Here is an 18,910-nt window from a genome sequence, read left to right as displayed (position 1 = left end):
GGGGGGTCAAGTGAGGGAGGATTGCCCCCCAAGCCAAGGGGGGTGGGCGCCCCCTCTATGGTTTTCCCCAACCCTTCTAACAAATTTACTATTTGTGTGATAAATTCTTTGAGTTAACTTGCTATTTTCATGAGAAATAAAATTGACAAGTCGAATTTGGAGATTATTTTCTTCTTGCAAGAGATCCTGCGGGAAAAGTGTTGCTAAATTTCTTCCTTCGTCCATTTCATATGCCACTGTAGGGCGAACGGAAAAAAGGGGGGGGGGAGATGGCGCCCAGCCCACCTAGGGGCTAGTTCCCCTCCATATTCAGCCCATAGGGCCCTCCGGGGCAGGTGGACCCTCCCGGTGGACCCCCGAAACCCTTTCGGTGGTCCCGGTACAATACCGATAAACCCCTGAACATTTCCTGCGACCGAATAAGGACTTCCCATATATAAATCTTTATCTCCGGACCATTCCGGAACTCCTCGTGACGTCCGGGATCTCATCCGGGACTCCAAACAACATTCGGTAACCGCATACTAATTCCCATAACAACTCTAGCGCCACTGAACCTTAAGTGTGTAGACCCTACGGGTTCGGGAATCATGCAGACATGACTGAGACAGCTCTCCGGCCAATAACCAACAACGGGATGTGGATTACCCATGTTGGCTCCCACATGTTCCATGATGATTTCATCGGATGAACCACAATGTCGGGGATTCAAGAAATCCCGTATACAATTCCCTTTGTCAATCGGTATGTTACTTGCCTGAGATTCGATCGCCGGTATCCCAATACCTCGTTCAATCTCGTTATCGGCAAGTCACTTTACTCGTTCCGTAATGCATGATCACGTGACTAACTACTTAGTCACATTGAGCTCATTATGATGATGCATTACCGAGTGGGCCCAGAGATACCTCTCCATCATATGGAGTGAAAAATCTCAGTCTCAATTCGTGCCAACCCAACAGACACTTTCGGAGATGCCTGTAGTGTACCTTTATAGCCACCCAGTTACGTTGTGACGTTTGGTACACCCAAAGCATTCTACGGTATCCAGGAGTTACACAATTTCATGGTCTAAGGAAATGATACTTGACATTAGAAAAGCTTTAGCAAATGAACTACACGATCTTGTGCTACGCTTAGGATTGGGTCCTGTCCATCACATCATTCTCCTAATGATGTGATCCCGTTATCAATGACATCTAATGTCCATGGTCAGGAAACCATGCCCATCTATTGATCAACGAGCTAGTCAACTAGAGGCTCACTAGAGACATGTTGTGGTCTATGTATTCACACATGTATTACGGTTTCTGGTTAATACAATTATAGCATGAACAATAGACATTATCATGAACAAGGAAATATAACAATAACCATTTTATTATTGCCTCTAGGGCATATTTCCAACAGTCTCCCACTTGCACTAGAGTCAATAATCTAGTTACATTGTGATGAATCGAACACCCATAGAGTTCTGGTGTTGATCATGTTTTTCTCATGGAAGAGGTTTAGTCAACGGATCTACGGCATTCAGATCCGTATGCACTTTACAAATATCTATGTCTCCATCTTGAACATTTTCACGAATGGAGTTGAAGCGACGCTTGATATGCCTGGTCTTCTTGTGAAACCTGGGCTCCTTGGCAAGGGCAATAGCTCCAGTGTTGTCACAGAAGAGAGTCATCGGGCCCGACGCATTGGGAATAACTCCTAGGTCGGTAATGAACTCCTTCATCCAGATTGCTTCATGTGCTGCCTCCGAGGCTGCCATGTACTCCACTTCACATGTAGATCCCGCCACGATGCTTTGCTTGCAACTGCACCAGCTTACTGCCCCACCATTCAAAATATACACGTATCCGGTTTGCGACTTGGAGTCATCCAGATCTATGTCGAAGCTAGCATCGACGTAACCCTTTATGACTAGCTCTTTGTCATCTCCATAAACGAGAAACATATATGAAAGGATCGATATGGTTGACTAGAGGGGGGGTGAATAGGCAACTAACAATTTTTAGACTTTTCTTTAACAAATTAAAACTTGCAATGAAATAGGTTGTCTAGATGTGCAACTACGTGGACAACCTATATGATGCAAAGACAATAAGCACACCAGCAAGCAATGGATATAACTCAAGTAAGCTTGCAAAAGTAAAGGGACAAGATAACCAAGAGTGGAGCCGGTGGAGATGAGGATGTGTTACCGAAGTTCCTTCCTTTTAAGGGGAAGTACGTCTCCGTTAGAGCGGTGTGGAGGCACAATGCTCCCCCAAGAAGCCACTAGGGCCACCGTAATCTCCTCACGCCCTCACACAATGCGAGATGCCGTGATTACACTATTGGAGCCCTTGAAGGCGGCAACCGGACCTTTACAAACAAGATTGGGGCAATCTCCACAACACTTGGAGGCTCCCAACAACACCACGAAGCTTCACCACAATGGAGTATGGCTTCGAGGTGACCTCAATCGTCTAGGGTGCTCAACACCCAAGAGTAACAAGATCCGCTAGGGATAAGTGGGGGGAATCAAATTTCTCTTGGTGGAAGTGTAGATCTGGGCCTTCTCAACCAATCCCGAGCAAATCAACAAGTTTGATTGGCTAGGGAGAGAGATCGGGCGAAAATGGAGCTTGGAGCAACAATGGAGCTTTGGGGGAAAGAGGTAGGTCAACTTTGGGGAAGAAGACCCCTTTATATAGTGGGAAGAACAATCCAACCGTTATCCCACTCACGAGACCCGCACAGAGCGGTACTACCACTAGGGAAGGGCGGTACTACCGCTCCGGGCGGTACTACCGCTCGACCCAGTGGTACTGCCGTGCTGCCTGGGGCCCTGACCCCAGGCCGGTACTACCGCCAGGGAAGAGCGGTACTACCGCTCCGGGCGGTACTACCGCTTCGACCTAGCGGTACTGCCGTGCTGCCCAGGGCCCTGACACCAGGGCGGTACTACCGCTAGGGAAGGGCGGTACTACCGCTTAGAGCGGTACTACTGCCCCTACTACCTCCCTTAGTGCCGCAAAACCCGACATGAAAAATTTGTTCGAGAATCGAGGCGGAAGTAGCCCAAACGCACAGCGGTACTACGGCCGAAACACCCAAGCGGTACTACCGCTCTGAGAGTGGTACTACCGCTGTGGAGTTTCGGCGGTACTACCGCTGTGGACGCGGTACTACCGCTAGGGCAGAGCAGAGCATAGTAAGGGGAAAACGGCAGCTCCAGAGATGCGGAAGGAAAGACGACGGGTGTGATAAGGATGTGTACGTGTGATTCCACCCAAGTCTTACCAAAACGGATCCCCTCTTGATAGTACGGTGACTCCTACGAAACTAGTCCACCAACAACGAAACGAAGGAGCTACACCGTCTTGAATTACAACACTGAGGGGAGGAAATCGTCTCGTGCCAATGGATGAATCTCTGAAAGAACTAAACGCACACGATTAGTCCGCACAAGCATTGTCATCAATCACCAAAACATATTGGGAATAAATATGCCCTTACAATCTCCCCCTTTTTGGTGGATTGATGACAATACGGGATTTGCACAATATGATAGATATAGGATAAGCGCAAAAGCACAACCGTCCTAAAATGTCGAAGGGCTCCCCCTGGATGTGTGCTACCTAGAAAAGTGCTTTGGATTGCACGACACAGATGCTAGGAGCAATGCTCCCCCTACATTTTAGAGACCAACTACCTAAGCAAGATATGAGAGCAACATAAATATAACAGGATAAGCATGGAACTCATAAGCTAGATAGACATAGATAATGATACGGAAAGATAAGGTAGCATATGTCTCACACCATATGACTCGAGCTTAGGTCTTACTGACAGAGACAGAACTTAGGTCTCACTGACACAAACCAAATAAAGCAACAAGCGAAAGAACAAACACAAAAGACGGAGGACACAAAACGCAAATCCCTAAACTCTCTCCCCCTTTGGCATCAAGACACCAAAAAGGAGAGGGAGTGTTGCTACGGCTCCAGGTGAAGGCAAACGATGGACACCCATCAGATCTCAGAGGGATCATCTGCGTTACCATCGTCAGCCGGGAAGTGCTCAGCATCAGAATCAGTCCAGGGGCAGTGCTGCTGAATCCACTCCTCCTCCTCGGTAAGCTGATCCTTAGAACCACTAATCACAATAGCACCCATCTGACGCATGTGCTCCTTGTGGCGACCTCGGGCCTTCTTCTCAGCCACATGAGTCATGTACTGACCGTGAGACTCCATGCAAAACAGCTTCTTCACCTTGATCTTGAGCTTCTTGGCCCAAGAGGGCTCTGCCTCAGAAGGCACGTAGTCATCATCTTCATCCTCAGCCTCAGCCCCAAACTCCTCCTCAGTCTCCATGGCAGCAGCAGATGAAGGAACTCCAGTCCTAGGGGCCTGAGTGCCCTAGTTATCCTTCTTCCTCAGATGCTTGACATCGTGAGACACCAACTCTCCAATCTCCAACACCACCTTGGGATAGACATGATCCCAGGCCTTCTCAATGAGCAGCATAATGAACGGACCGTAAATCGGGAACTTGCGCTCGGAGATAGCAGAAACCAGCTCATACCACATAACATGAGAGATATCCAAGGACTCTCCGGTGCTCTGCCCCTTCTCCCGCTGACAAAAGAGAAGCATGTCCACGAGATAAGAGTGAACCTGGTCCAGATTCCCAATGCGAGGGAAAAGAGTCTATCTGAAGATACGGTGGAGAATGTCCAGATAGGCAGGCATCCCATAGGTCTCCTTCTTCGTCTCATGGTTGATCCTCAGAGTGCAGTAGGGCCACAGAGCTTGCTTGTGAGTGGCATTGGCGCGACGGTGGGGGCGAAAGCCGACAGAAGACTCAAGTCCAAGATCTTCCACCCCAATCAACTACATGAAAGCTTTCCACTTGACTGACAACAACTTGCCATTTGTCATCCAAGTCAGAGTCCTGTCCTCATCGGTCCCAAGGTGAACCGTGGCATATAATTGGGCCACAATATTAGCATCATAGTCCTTGTTGAATTGCATGATCCCGAGAATGTTCAGCTGAGTGCACATCTGAAGAGCTTCACCAAAGTAATCAGGATCGTTCTCCATATGCTCGGTGTCGATGGAGTGCACGTTGACATAGAGATTCTTCTTGGCTTTGAGAACATCAAAGTAGATGGCAAACTGGAACCTGTTCCAGAACGGACGGTTGACCAAAGTGGGATCTTGGTCAACCTCATACGGGTTGCGACAGCGCCTTGCTCAGAACTCCTTGGGCGGCATTTCTGGCACGGTTTTGCTTGACTTTGGCTTGACCCCAGGCTTGTTCTGCAGTTGGGGAGGAGGTGGAGCACTAGAAGATCCTCAGGCAGGCTCAGTGGGCTCAGTGGTGCGGTAGCACTTGGACGAGGCACGACCGGGGTTGACACGACGAGCCTGATGCTCAGGAACCTCATCACCTGGAACCACACACACAAACACGCAAAACACCCAGAAAGAACGAGCGTAAGCCACAAACACGAACAAAAAGATCACTGAGAGGTGGGAGGATGATGGAACCGGGTAGAAGGCGGTAGTACCGTGACCCTTGAGCGGTAGTACCGCTCCAAGCGGTAGTACCGCTCTGGAGAGAGCGGTAGTACCGCTCTCAGCGGTAGTACCGCTCTGGGAGAGCGGTAGTACCGCTCGAGGCGGGGAAACAACAGTTTCCAACTACCGTGGTCAGATCCGGTACTACCATCCTACCAAATTCAAAAATACTCCAACCAAACACTAATCCAAACAGTCCAGAAGCATTCTCCATCCTACTCAAGCCTAGATCTGGACAAAAATCTAGAGATGTAACTGCTATTGCCCCTAGAACGCTAGATTGGAAATCTAGACAAAAGGAAACAGGGAACAGGGGCAATACCAGCATCCATGGCAAGAGGACAAGGTGGAGATCGATTCCACCGAAGGAAACGGAGAGGAGCGCCCCGGAGAGGGAGATCCGCCAGAGCCCTCCCACGGCGCCGGTTGCTGAAGAGAGAGACAAACAGGGCGAAGGGGGTGAGCGAATGGGTATGGGGGAGAAGAAACTCCCCCTGCCCCTGATATAACCCCTAGCCCGCGCCTCACAGCGGTAGTACCGCTCTGGAGGGCGGTAGTACCGCTGGGAGTGGTAGTACCGCTCTGGAGGGCGGTAGTACCGCTAAGAGCGGTAGTACCGCTCGCCACCAGCGGTAGTACCGCTTTAGCAACCATGCTGCTTCTAGACCAACGGCTAACGCTCAAAAAGAAACGGAAAGCAAAGCCAAAAGAACGAGAGGACCGACGCGGCAACACACACACACACAACAGACCAGAAACAACTCAAACACAAACAACCACACGAAACAGAGCAAGCTCTGGCCTCTCTCAGGAGAGGGCGATGGCCGGAGCCACCTATGTTTGAGTCAATTGGTATGGCACCGCGAAGAATTATCCTTGGGCCCATGACCAAAACTCGTCTTTGAAGCACAAGTACCATCAAAAATGGCTATTGTGAAAGAGTTGATCGTTTTATGCATAATGGGGGGAGGGAAAGTTCATTGAGAGAACAACACGCCCCCTATGTCCATGCCTACATCTAAGCTAGATACCAAGTTGAGTGGGGTGGGGTGTGCAAGGGTTCAAGTCACATTGCTCGAATCAATGATATTTAGCTCATGCCTTAACTCGCGAAATCTTGCTTCATCCAAGGGCTTCGTGAAAATATCTGCAAGGTTATCATGAGTGTTGACATACTTGAGCTCGATCTCTCCTCGCCTAATGTGATCCCGGATGAAGTGATACCGAATCTCAATGTGCTTCGTCTTGAAGTGTTGCACCGGGTTGAGAGAAATCTTGATGGCACTTTCGTTGTCACACCAAAGAGGCACTTTGTCACAAATGACACCGTATTCCTTTAAAGTTTGCCTCATCCATAAGAGTTGTGCACAACAACTACCGGCCGCCACATATTCTGCTTCGGTGGACGACAGAGACACACAACTTTGCTTTTTGGAAGACCAACTCACCAAAGAGCACCCAAGAAACTGGCACCCTCCAGAAGTGGACTTCCTATCCACTTTGTCTCCCACCCAATCGGAATCCGTAAACCCTTCAAGCTTGAAGTTTGCCCCTCTTGGGTACCATAAGCCAAAGTTTGGGGTATGAGCCAAATATCGAAAGATTTGCTTGACCGCCACATAGTGACTTTCCTTCGGTGCAGCTTGAAACCGTGCACACATCCCCACACTCAACATGATATCTGGTCTAGATGCACAAAGGTAAAGCAAGGATCCAATCATGGAGCGATATACCTTTTGATCCACCGCTTTACCATTGGGATCAATATCAAGTTGGCACTTGGTGGGCATTGGAGTAGAAGCCGGCTTGACATCACTTAACTTGAATCTCTTGAGCATGTCTTGAGTGTATTTGGCTTGGTTGATGAAGGTACCTTCTCTTCTTTGTTTGATATCAAAACCAAGGAAGAACTTCAACTCTCCCGTCGAAGACATCTTGAACTTAGAGGTCATGAGAGCGGCAAATACTTCATTGAAAGCTTTGTTAGGGGAACCAAAGATAATGTCATCAACATATAGTTGGCATACAAACAACTCCCCTTTGACCTTCTTAGTAAAAAGAGTGGGATCGATTAGCCCCACTTCAAATCCACGATCTTGTAACAACTCGGTAAGCTGGTCATACCACGCACGTGAGGCTTGTTTAAGGCCATAGAGAGCCTTATCGAGTTGATACACATGATCCGGGAAGAAGGGATCCTCGAACCCGGGGGGTTGCTTGACATAGACCAACTCATTAATAGGACCATTAAGAAAAGCACTTTTAACATCAATTTGTTGCAACTTAAAGTTGTGATGGGAAGCATAAGCAATCAACAAATGAATGGATTCAAGACGAGCAACGAGAGCAAAGGTTTCACCGTAGTCGATACCCTCGACTTGGGAGTAGCCTTGTGCTACCAATCTTGCCTTATTGCGAATGATGTTCCCATGAGCATCTTGCTTGTTCTTGAAGATCCACTTGGTTCCAATGATGTTATGGTTCCCGGAAGGCCTTGGCACCAATCTCCACACCTTGTTGTACTCAAAGTTGTTGAGTTCTTCATGCATGGCATTGAGCCAATCCGAGTCTTCGAGCGCCTCATAGACCTTATGGGGTTCAACACAAGAGACAAACGCATGATGTTCACAATAGTTGGCTAATTGTCTACGAGTGCTTACCCCCTTTCTTAGACTTCCAACCACGTTTTCCATGAGATGGCCTTGGGTGGTGAGTTTGGAAGCAATCTTCGCGGCACGACGCTCTAATTCTTCCTCGGGTGTGGAAGGAGGAAGGTTAACTTGATCATCTTGAGCGCCGTCTTGAGCTTGCTCATGATCTTGAACTTGCTCGAGGGGGAGAACTTGACCTTGGGCATCATTTAGAGGTTCACCTCCATCTTGAGGTTGATCTTGCCCTTGGTCTTGTTCAAGAAGGTGAGGGCCTTCACTTTGTTCTTCGGAAGCGTGTGGGTCTTGGGGAGGTGATGGCTCCACTTGAGTGGAGCATTGTCCTTCTCCTTCGGCCACAAGGGGTTCCTCAATGGGTAGGATATGACCAATACCCATTCTTCTTATGGCTTGGGGAGGAATTTCATCACCTACATCACAAGTACCACTTTGCTCCACTTGGGAGCCGTTATTTTCATCAAACTCTACGTTACACGTCTCCTCAATGAGTCCGTTGGACTTGTTGAGAACACGGTAAGCATGAGAGTTTGTAGCATAACCAACAAATATGCCCTCATGATCTCTAGCTTCGAATTTAGAAAAACGAACACCTTTCTTGAGAATGAAACACTTACACCCGAACACCCGGAAGTACTTGAGATTGGGCTTGTTCCCGGTGAGTATCTCATACGGAGTCTTGTTCAAGCCTTTGCGGAGATAGAGCCGATTGGATGCATGACAAGCTGTGTTGATGGCTTCGGCCCAGAAGTTGTATGGAGACTTGAACTCTGCCATCATGGTCCTTGCCGCATCCATCAACGTCCGGTTCTTCCTCTCTGCAACACCATTTTGTTGAGGGGTATATGGTGCAGAATATTGATGCTTGATCCCTTCATCACTAAGAAACTCATCCAAGGTGTAGTTCTTGAACTCGGTGCCATTGTCACTTCTTATTGTCAAGATCTTTGCATTGTGTTGACGTTGAGCTTCATTTGCAAAGTCGATGACGGTTTGTTGAGTCTCACTCTTCCTCTTGAAGAAGTATACCCAAGTGTATCTTGAATAATCATCCACTATCACCAAGCAATACTTTCTACCCCCAAGACTATCAAAGGATGGTGGCCCAAAGAGGTCCATGTGGAGGAGCTCCAAGGGTCTCTTCGAGTAGATGATAGTCATGGGAGGGTGAGCCATCTCATGAAGCTTTCCTTTGATACAAGCACTGCAAACACGATCTTTGGCAAAACTAACATTCGTTAGTCCATGAACATGGTCCCCCTTGAGAAGACTTTGCAAAGATCTGATAATGACGTAGGCTAAACGGCGATGCCAAAGCCATCCCACATCAACTTTAGCCATTAGGCATGTCGCGGTCTTAGTGGGTTGCTCCGAGAAGTTAAGCACATAGAGACCGTTCTCGACATGCCCAACAAAGGCTACTTTAAGAGTCTTGCTCCACAAGAGGGCCACGGTATCAATATCAAAGAAGGTGGCAAAACCCATGAGTGCGAGTTGACGAACGAAAAGTAAATTGAATGCAAGGGACTCAACAAGCATGACTTTCTCGATCGTTAGATCATGAGAAATGACAACCTTGCCAAGACCCAATACCTTAGAATGTGAGGCATCACCCCATTCGAGATTGGTGGGCATAGATGGGATCTTGTGCATGTCCACCACCAAGTCCTTGCTCCCGGTCATATGATTTGTTGCTCCACTATCGAGCAACCATTATCCCCCACCGGAAGCAAACACCTACAAGAGATCAATGCTTGGTTTTAGGTACCCATTGAGTAATGGGTCCTTTGATGTTAGTAACAAGGGTCTTAGGAACCCAAATAGACCATTCAATGTACTCATAAGGAGAACCAACAAATTTAGCATAAACATGCCCATCACTAGCATGACACAACACATAAGATGGGTTAAAGTCGCCGGCTTTGTTGGGAGAGATGGCTTTGCGCTCTTTGGCATTACCACTCTTCCCATTGTTCTTCTTCTCCTTAGGAGCACCTTCTCCCTCCCTCACAAAGGTTTGCGTGAGCGAAGGAGGTCGATCGGTCTTGCTCTTCTTCTCCTTGTTCTTCTTCTTGTTCTTGGATTTGGGTGAGAACCCAACTCCCTCCTTGCCCACAACTTCCTTTTGATTGCTCAAAAGGTCATTTAGGTTCTTCTCGCCTTGTATGCATGACACAAGACCTTTCTCGAGTTGTTCCTTCAACTTGGCATTCTCCTCCACAAGATGCACATGCTCACAACAAGGGTTAGTAGCATTTGCATTATCAATTAAGACCATGTGAGGAAATGTGGCCTTTTCCTTGGTTAGCTTAACTTGGAGTTGAGCATGAGACTCCTTGAGGGTAGCATGAGCACCTTTCAAGACCTTGTAGGCCTTGTCAAGTACATCAAACTCCTCCGTGAGTCTAACATGATCAACCCCAAGCTTAGCCTTCTCGGAAGCTAGAACACGAGACACAACAAGAGCATGATCAAGATCTTTCTTTAGTTTAGCATGACCATCGTTGTGTGACTCCTCAAGAGCCAAACGATGCTCACGCTCTTCCTCAAGAGCATTAGAGAGATCCGATATCTCATCGGCATAGTCACAACTATGAATTTCCATCTTAGAGATGGTTTCTTCGTGAGCCTCGATCATGTCATTGGCTTCACCAAGTTGTTCCAAGAGAGCAACAAAGTGCTTCTTGGATTTGCCCTTGAGCTTACTCATGAAGGACTCAAATTCATTGACCTCCTCATTAGACCCCTTACCATTATCAAAATCATCCGTTGAAGGAGGGTTAGGAATAATGGTGGTTTTGATGTTGGAGGTTACCTTGTTGGTGGCCTTAGCCATGAGGCACTTGGCGGTGATGTTCTCGTTAGGTGCATCGAAGAGAGACACCCGGGGAGTTGTGACAATGGCAACGGATGCCATGGCCATTGTTTCACCATCTTCATCATCATCATCATCATCCTCACGGTATTCTTCTTGAACCACCAACCCGCGAGATGGAGTCTTCTTGGTGAAGTGTTTCTTGTTTGGGAAGGACTTGGCTTTGTATTTTCGGATGAACTTGCCACCATTGTCTTCCCGCTTCTCGTAGGGACAATCCGCAATGAAATGGCTAACATTGCCACAGTTGAAACAGGTTCTAACTCGTTGCTTCCCTTTGAGGCCACTTGAGTTGTTCTTGTTGAAGTTGGGTCTTGTGTTCTTCTTACTCCAAAACTGTCTTGAGGCAAGAGCCATGTGCTCATGATAATCATACTTCGTGTCCTCGGGGTTGCTCTCCTCATCTTCCTCTTCTTCTTATTCTTCCACACTAGCCTTGGCCTTCAAGGCAAGATTGGGCTTCTTTGCCCTTTGGGAACGGATCACCGCATTGTCGGCGGTCTTGTCCAAGATGCTCATTGCAACAAACTCATCCAACACTTCACTAGAGGTCATGGAGTGGAAGTCCGGTCTTTGGCGAATGACGGAGGACATGACCTTGTTGTAGGGCATCATGGCCTTGAGGAACTTGCACTTGATCCAGTTGTCATCCGTGTCCTTGCTTCCATGATCTCGGAGTGCGACCGCGAGTTTGGTCACTCTTCGAAAGAGCTCACGAGGTTCTTCATCCTCCTTCATTGCAAACTCATCGGCTTCATCTTGCACCACTTCATAGTTGGAGCGTTGAATGGTAGCACTTCCTCGATAGAGACGCTCGAGACATTTCCATGCTTCTTTAGCCATGGCATGAGGTCGAAGATGAGGGAGATCTTCGGGAAGGATTGCATCTTGGATGATGAAGAGAGCACTTTCATTGAATTGATTGTCCACTTCTTCTCGAGGGGTGAAGTTGCTTGGATCATGAGGATAGAAACCTTCTTCAATAATTCTCCAAAGGTTAGGGTTCACATGTTTTAAGTGACGCTTGAAGCGATAGAGCCAAGCATCAAAATCTTCATTTTTCACATATTTAGGAGGAGGACCGGCATGATTCAAATGAGTAGAGGGGATCGGTCCTCTATACACCGGGGGTTCCACATGGGCAAAGATGCCGGTGCCATTTCTACCACTAGTAGATGGACTCTTTTCATTGTTAGCTTCCCCCTTATCGGAGTTAGCATCTGTCACCTTGTTAGTGGGATCACCCACTTTCATTGGTGAGGTAGATAGTTTAAGTCCCTCTAGAAATTCAGTAAACATGCTTTTAACCTCGGCCGTCATGGAGGTTTTCAATGTGTCTAAAGCTACATTGAATTCCTCACGTGAGACCGAGGTTCCCCCTTCGGCCGAAGACGAGATGGGATTCACACCGGAGTGTTCCTCCACACCGTCGTTGACGTCAACCATACTCTTCGGACGGCAAAGTCCTTAATAAAGAGACGAGGCTCTGATACCAATTGAAAGGATCGATATGGTTGACTAGAGGGGGGGGGTGAATAGGCAACTAAGAATTTTTAGACTTTTCTTTAACAAATTAAAACTTGCAATGAAATAGGTTGTCTAGATTTGCAACTACGTGGACAACCTATATGATGCAAAGACAATAAGCACACAAGCAAGCAATGGATATAACTCAAGTAAGCTTGCAAAAGTAAAGGGACAAGATAACCAAGAGTGGAGCCGGTGGAGACGAGGATGTGTTACCAAAGTTCCTTCCTTTTAAGGGGAAGTACGTCTCCGTTAGAGCGGTGTGGAGGCACAATGCTCCCCAAGAAGCCACTAGGGCCACCGTAATCTCCTCACGCCCTCACACAATGCGAGATGCCGTGATTCCACTATTGGAGCCCTTGAAGGCGGCAACCGGACCTTTACAAACAAGATTGGGGCAATCTCCACAACACTTGGAGGCTCCCAACAACACCACGAAGCTTCACCACAATGGAGTATGGCTTCGAGGTGACCTCAACCATCTAGGGTGCTCAACACCCAAGAGTAACAAGATCCGCTAGGGATAAGTGGGGGGAATCAAATTTCTCTTGGTGGAAGTGTAGATCTGGGCCTTCTCAACCAATCCCGAGCAAATCAACAAGTTTGATTGGCTAGGGAGAGAGATCGGGCGAAAATGGAGCTTGGAGCAACAATGGAGCTTTGGGGGAAAGAGGTAGGTCAACTTTGGGGAAGAAGACCCCTTTATATAGTGGGAAGAACAATCCAACCGTTATCCCACTCACCAGCCCCGCACAGAGCGGTACTACTGCTAGGGAAGGGCGGTACTACCACTCTGGGCGGTACTACCGCTCGACCCAGTGGTACTGCCGCGTTGCCTGGGGCCCTGACCCCAGGGCGGTACTACCGCCAGGGAAGAAAGGTACTACCGCTCTGGGCGGTACTACCGCTTCGACCCAGCGGTACTGCCGCGCTGCCCAGGGCCCTGACACCAAGGCGGTACTACCGCTAGGGAAGGGCGGTACTACCGCTTAGAGCGGTACTACCGCTTAGAGCGGTACTACCACCCCTACTACCTCCATTAGTGCCGCAAAACCCGACACAAAAAATTTGTTCGAGAATCGAGGCGGAAGTAGCCCAGACGCACAACGCTACTACGGCCGAAACACCCAAGCAGTACTACCGCTCGGAGCGGTACTGCCGCTTTGAGAGCGGTACTACCGCTGTGGAGTTTCGGCGGTACGACCGCTGTGGACGCGGTACTACCGCTAGGGCAGAGCAGAGCATAGTAAGGGGAAAACGACAGCTCCAGAGATGCGGAAGGAAAGACGACGGGTGTGATAAGGATGTGTACGTGTGATTCCACCCAAGTCTTACCAAAACGGATCCCCTCTTGATAGTATGGTGACTCCTACGAAACTAGTCCACCAACAACGAAACGAAGGAGCTACACCGTCTTGAATTACAACACCAATGGGAGGAAATCGTCTCGTGCCAATGGATGAATCTCTGAAAGAACTAAACGCACACGATTAGTCCGCACAAGCATTGTCATCAGTCACCAAAACATATTGGGAATAAATATGCCCTTACAATATCCTTAGTCCTTTTCAGGTACTTCAGGATATTCTTGACCGCTGTCCAATGTTCCATGCCGGGATTACTTTGGTACCTTCCTACCAAACTTACAACAAGGTTTACATCAAGTCTGGTACACAGCATGGCATACATAATAGACCCTATGGCTAAGGCATAGGGGGTGACACTCATCTTTTCTCTATCTTCTATCGTGGTCGGGCTTTGAGTCGTGCTCAATCTCACACCTTGCAAAACAGGCAAGAACCCCTTCTTGGGCTGATCCATATTGAATTTCTTCAATATCTTATCAAGGTATGTGCTTTGTGAAAGACCTATGAGGCGTCTCGATCTATCTCTATAGATCTTGATGCCTAATATGTAAGCAGCTTCTCCAAGGTCCTTCATTGAAAAACACTTATTCAAGTAGGCCTTTATGCTTTCCAAAAGTTCTATATCATTTCCATCAATAGTATGTCATCCACATATAATATGAGAAATGCTACAGAGCTCCCACTCACTTTCTTGTAAACGCAGGCTTCTCCATAAGTCTGCATAAACCCAAACGCTTTTATCATTTCATCAAAGCGAATGTTCCAACTCCGAGATGCTTGCACCAGCCCATAGATGGAGCGCTGGAGCTTGCATACCTTGTTAGCATTATTCGGATCGACAAAACCTTCCGGCTGCATCATATACAATTCTTCCTTAAGGAAACCGTTAAGGAATGCCGTTTTGACGTCCATTTTCCATATTTCATAATCATAGAATGCGGCAATTGCTAACATGATTCAGTCAGACTTTAGCTTCGCTACGGGTGAGAAGGTCCCATAGTAGTCAACCCCTTGAACTTGTTGATAACCCTTAGCGACAAGCCGAGCTTTATAGATGGTCACATTACCATCCACGTCAGTCTTCTTCTTAAAGATCCATTTGTTTTCTATGGCTCGCCGATCATCGGGCAAGTCTGTCAAAGTCCATACCTTGTTTTCATACATGGATCCTATCTCAGATTTCATGGCTTCAAGCCATTTGTTGGGATCTGGGCCCGCCATCGCTTCTTCATAGTTCAAAGGTTCACTGTTGTCTAACAGCATGATTTCCAAGATAGGGTTGCCATACCATTCTGGTGTGGAACGTGTCCTTGTAGACCTACGAAGTTCAGTAGCGACTTGACCCGTAGTACCTTGATCATCATCATTAACTTCCTCTCTAGTTGGTGCAGGCACCACAGAAACATCTTCCTGAGCTGCGCTACTTTCCGGTTCAAGAGGCAGTACTTCATCAAGTTCTACTTTCCTCCCACTTACTTCTCTCGAGAGAAACTCTTTCTCCAGAAAGGATCCGTTCTTGGCAACAAAGATCTTGCCTTCGGATCTGAGGTAGAAGGTATACCCAATGGTTTCCTTAGGGTATCCTATGAAGACACATTTTTTGACTTGGGTTCGAGCTTTGTAGGTTGAAGTTTCTTGACATAAGCATAGCATCCCCAAACTTTTAGAAACGACAGCTTAGGTTTCTTCCCAAACCATAATTCATACGGTGTCGTCTCAACGGATTTAGACGGTGCCCTATTTAAAGTGAATGTGGCTGTCTCTAAAGCGTATCCCCAAAATGATAGCGGCAAATCGGTAAGAGACATCATAGATCGCACCATATCCAATAGAGTGCGATTACGACATTCAGACACACCATTATGCTGAGGTGTTCCAAGCGGCATGAGTTGTGAAAGAATTCCACATTTCCTTAAATGCGTACCAAATTCGTGACTCAAATATTCTCCCCTACGATCTGATCATAAGAACTTTATTTTCCTGTCACATTGATTCTCCACCTCACTCTGAAACTCCTTGAACTTTTCAAAGGTCTTAGACTTGTGTTTCATTAAGTAGACATACCCATATCTACTTAAGTCATCAATGAGGGTGAGAACATAACGATAGCCACCGCGAGCCTCAACGCTCATTGGACCGCACACATCAGTATGTATGATTTCCAACAAGTTGGTTGCTCGCTCCATTGTTCCGGAGAAAGGAGTCTTGGTCATCTTGCCCATGAGGCATGGTTCACATGTGTCAAATGATTCATAATCAAGAGACTCCAGAAGTCCATCTGCATGGAGCTTCTTCATGCATTTGACACCAATTTGACCAAGGCGGCAGTGCCACAAGTATGTGGGACTATCATTATTAACATTACATCTTTTGGTACTCACACTATGAATATGTCTAACATCATGTTCGAGATTCAATAAGAATAAACCATTGACCAGCGGTGAAAGGAACGATATGGTTGACTAGAGGGGGGGGGTGAAAAGGTAACTAACAATTTTTAGCTTTTCTTTACCAAATTAAAGTTTGCATCAAAGTAGGTTGTCTAGATATGCAACTAGGTGAGCAACCTATATGATGCAACAACAACAAGTACACAAGCAAGCAAGGGATACAACACAAATAAGCTTGCACAAGTAAAGGCATGAGATAACCAAGAGCGGAGCCGGTGAAGACAAAGATGTGTTACCAAAGTTCCTTCCTTTTGAGGGGAAGTACGTCTCCGTTAGAGTAGTGTGGAGGCACAATGCTCCCCAAGAAGCCACTAGGGCCACCGTATTCTCCTCATGCCCTCACACAATGCGAGATGCCGTGATTCCACTATTGGTGCCCTTGAAGGCGGCGACCGAACCTTTACAAACTAGGTTGGGGAAATCTCCACAACTTAATTGGAGGCTCCCAGCGACACCACGAAGCTTCACCACAAAGGACTATGGCTCCGCGGTGACCTCAACCATCTAGGGTGCTAAAACACCCAGGAGTAACAAGATCCGCTAGGGATTAGTGGGGGGAATCAAATTTCTCTTAGTGGAAGTGTAGATCTGGGCCTTCTCAACCAATCCCGAGAAAATCAACAAGTTTGATTGGCTAGGGAGAGAGATCGGGCGAAAATTGAGCTTGGAGCTACAATGGAGCTTTGGGGGAAGAGGTAAGTCAACTTTGGAGAAGAAGACCCCCTTTTATAGTGGGGGGAACAATCCAACCGTTACCCCCCAGAACAGCCCCGCAGAGAGCGGTACTACCGCAGGGGACATCGGTACTACCGCTAGCCCCAACGGTACTACCGCTCCCCCTCGTGGTACTGCCGTGCAGCCAGGGAGGGCAGGCAGATGGGCAGGGGATGGTCCCAGTGCGGTACTGCCGCGGTGGTAGGGCGGTACTACCGCTCTTGAGCGGTACTACCGCTTCTACTGCCACTGGTTAGTGCCGCACAATCCAACACGAGGGGCGACCCCCTCGAGTCGACGCGGCAGGACCCCGGTACCGCAGCGATACTACGGCCGAGGACCCACAGGCGGTACTACCGCTGTAGAGCGGTACCGCTGCCTATGGTTCTTGAGCGGTACTACCGCTGGGCACCATGGTACTACCGCTGGGACCAAGCCAAAACCCATAAAAGGGGAAGAAAGCCTCCATTGAAGTGTGAAGGCTCATGGGGTGCAAAACGAATGTGTACGTGTTGATTCCACCCTAGCCTTACCAACAGCGGATCCCCTCTTGATAGTACGGTGACTCCTACGAAACATGTCCACCAAAACAGAAATGAAGGAGCTACACCGTCTAGATTAAAACTCCGAGGGGAAGAAATCGTCTCGTGCCAAAGGATAGATCTCTGAAAGGCTCAAAGCACACGATTAGTCCGCAAACGTGTTGTCATCAATCACCAAAACTACATCGAGAGAGATATGCCTTAACAATCTCCCCTTTTTGGTGGATTGATGACAACAAGGGATTTGCACAAGGATAGAACAAGAATAAAGATATACTTATAACTACAAAGTATAGACGGGCTCCCCCTGAATGTGTGCACCTAATTAGTAGTGCCTTTGGAATGCAAAGCACACACATTAGGATCAACACTCCCCCTATATTTTATAGTCCAACAACCTAAGCATATGGGTACGTGTGAGCAGGGGATATAACAGAATAAGCATGCAACTCACAAAATACCAAAGTACTAGATGGACATAGATAATAACAGATAAAGTAGCATATGTCTCACACCATATGACAGGAACTTAGGTCTCACATGGCAGAAAACCAAAACAAGCAAACGACACAACAAACCAAAGACACACACACTCATAACTCGACAATGACACAAATCCCTATACACTCTCCCCCTTTGGCGTCGAGACACCAAAAAGGCAAAGAGCGAAGCTACCGCTCCAGGTGATAGCAAACTGAGGATCTCGAACATCACATCCCAGCGGGATCGTCTGCATCACCGTCTTCGGTAGAAAACTGCTCGGCGTCTGAATTGGTCTACTGGCAATGCTGCTGAACCCACTCCTCCTCATCAGTGATCCTTCCTTCAGATCTGCTGTTAACAGTTGCACCCAACTGACGCATGAGCTCCTTGTGATGATTGCGGGCCTTTTTCTTGGAGACATGAGACACGTACTGGCCATGAGACTCCATGCAGAAGAGCTTCTTCATCTTACGCTTAATCTTCTTTTCCCAAGAGGGATCCACTCCAGATGGCTCATAGTCCTCATCACCATCGACCTCAGCCTCCTCCTCGGTCTCCAAGTCAGCAGCAGTAGATGGACCCCCAGATTTAGGAGCTGGGGTGCCTCAATTGTCCTTCTTCCTTAGACGCTTGATCTCATGAGAAACCAATTCTCCATATTCCAGCATAACCCTAGGATAGACATGAGCCCAGGCCTTCTCAATGAGCAACATGAT

The sequence above is a fragment of the Triticum dicoccoides genome, chromosome 4B (genome assembly GCF_002162155.2).
Source record: "Triticum dicoccoides isolate Atlit2015 ecotype Zavitan chromosome 4B, WEW_v2.0, whole genome shotgun sequence".
Lineage (NCBI taxonomy): Eukaryota > Viridiplantae > Streptophyta > Magnoliopsida > Poales > Poaceae > Triticum > Triticum dicoccoides.
Note: the sequence above shows the minus strand (reverse complement) of the source record.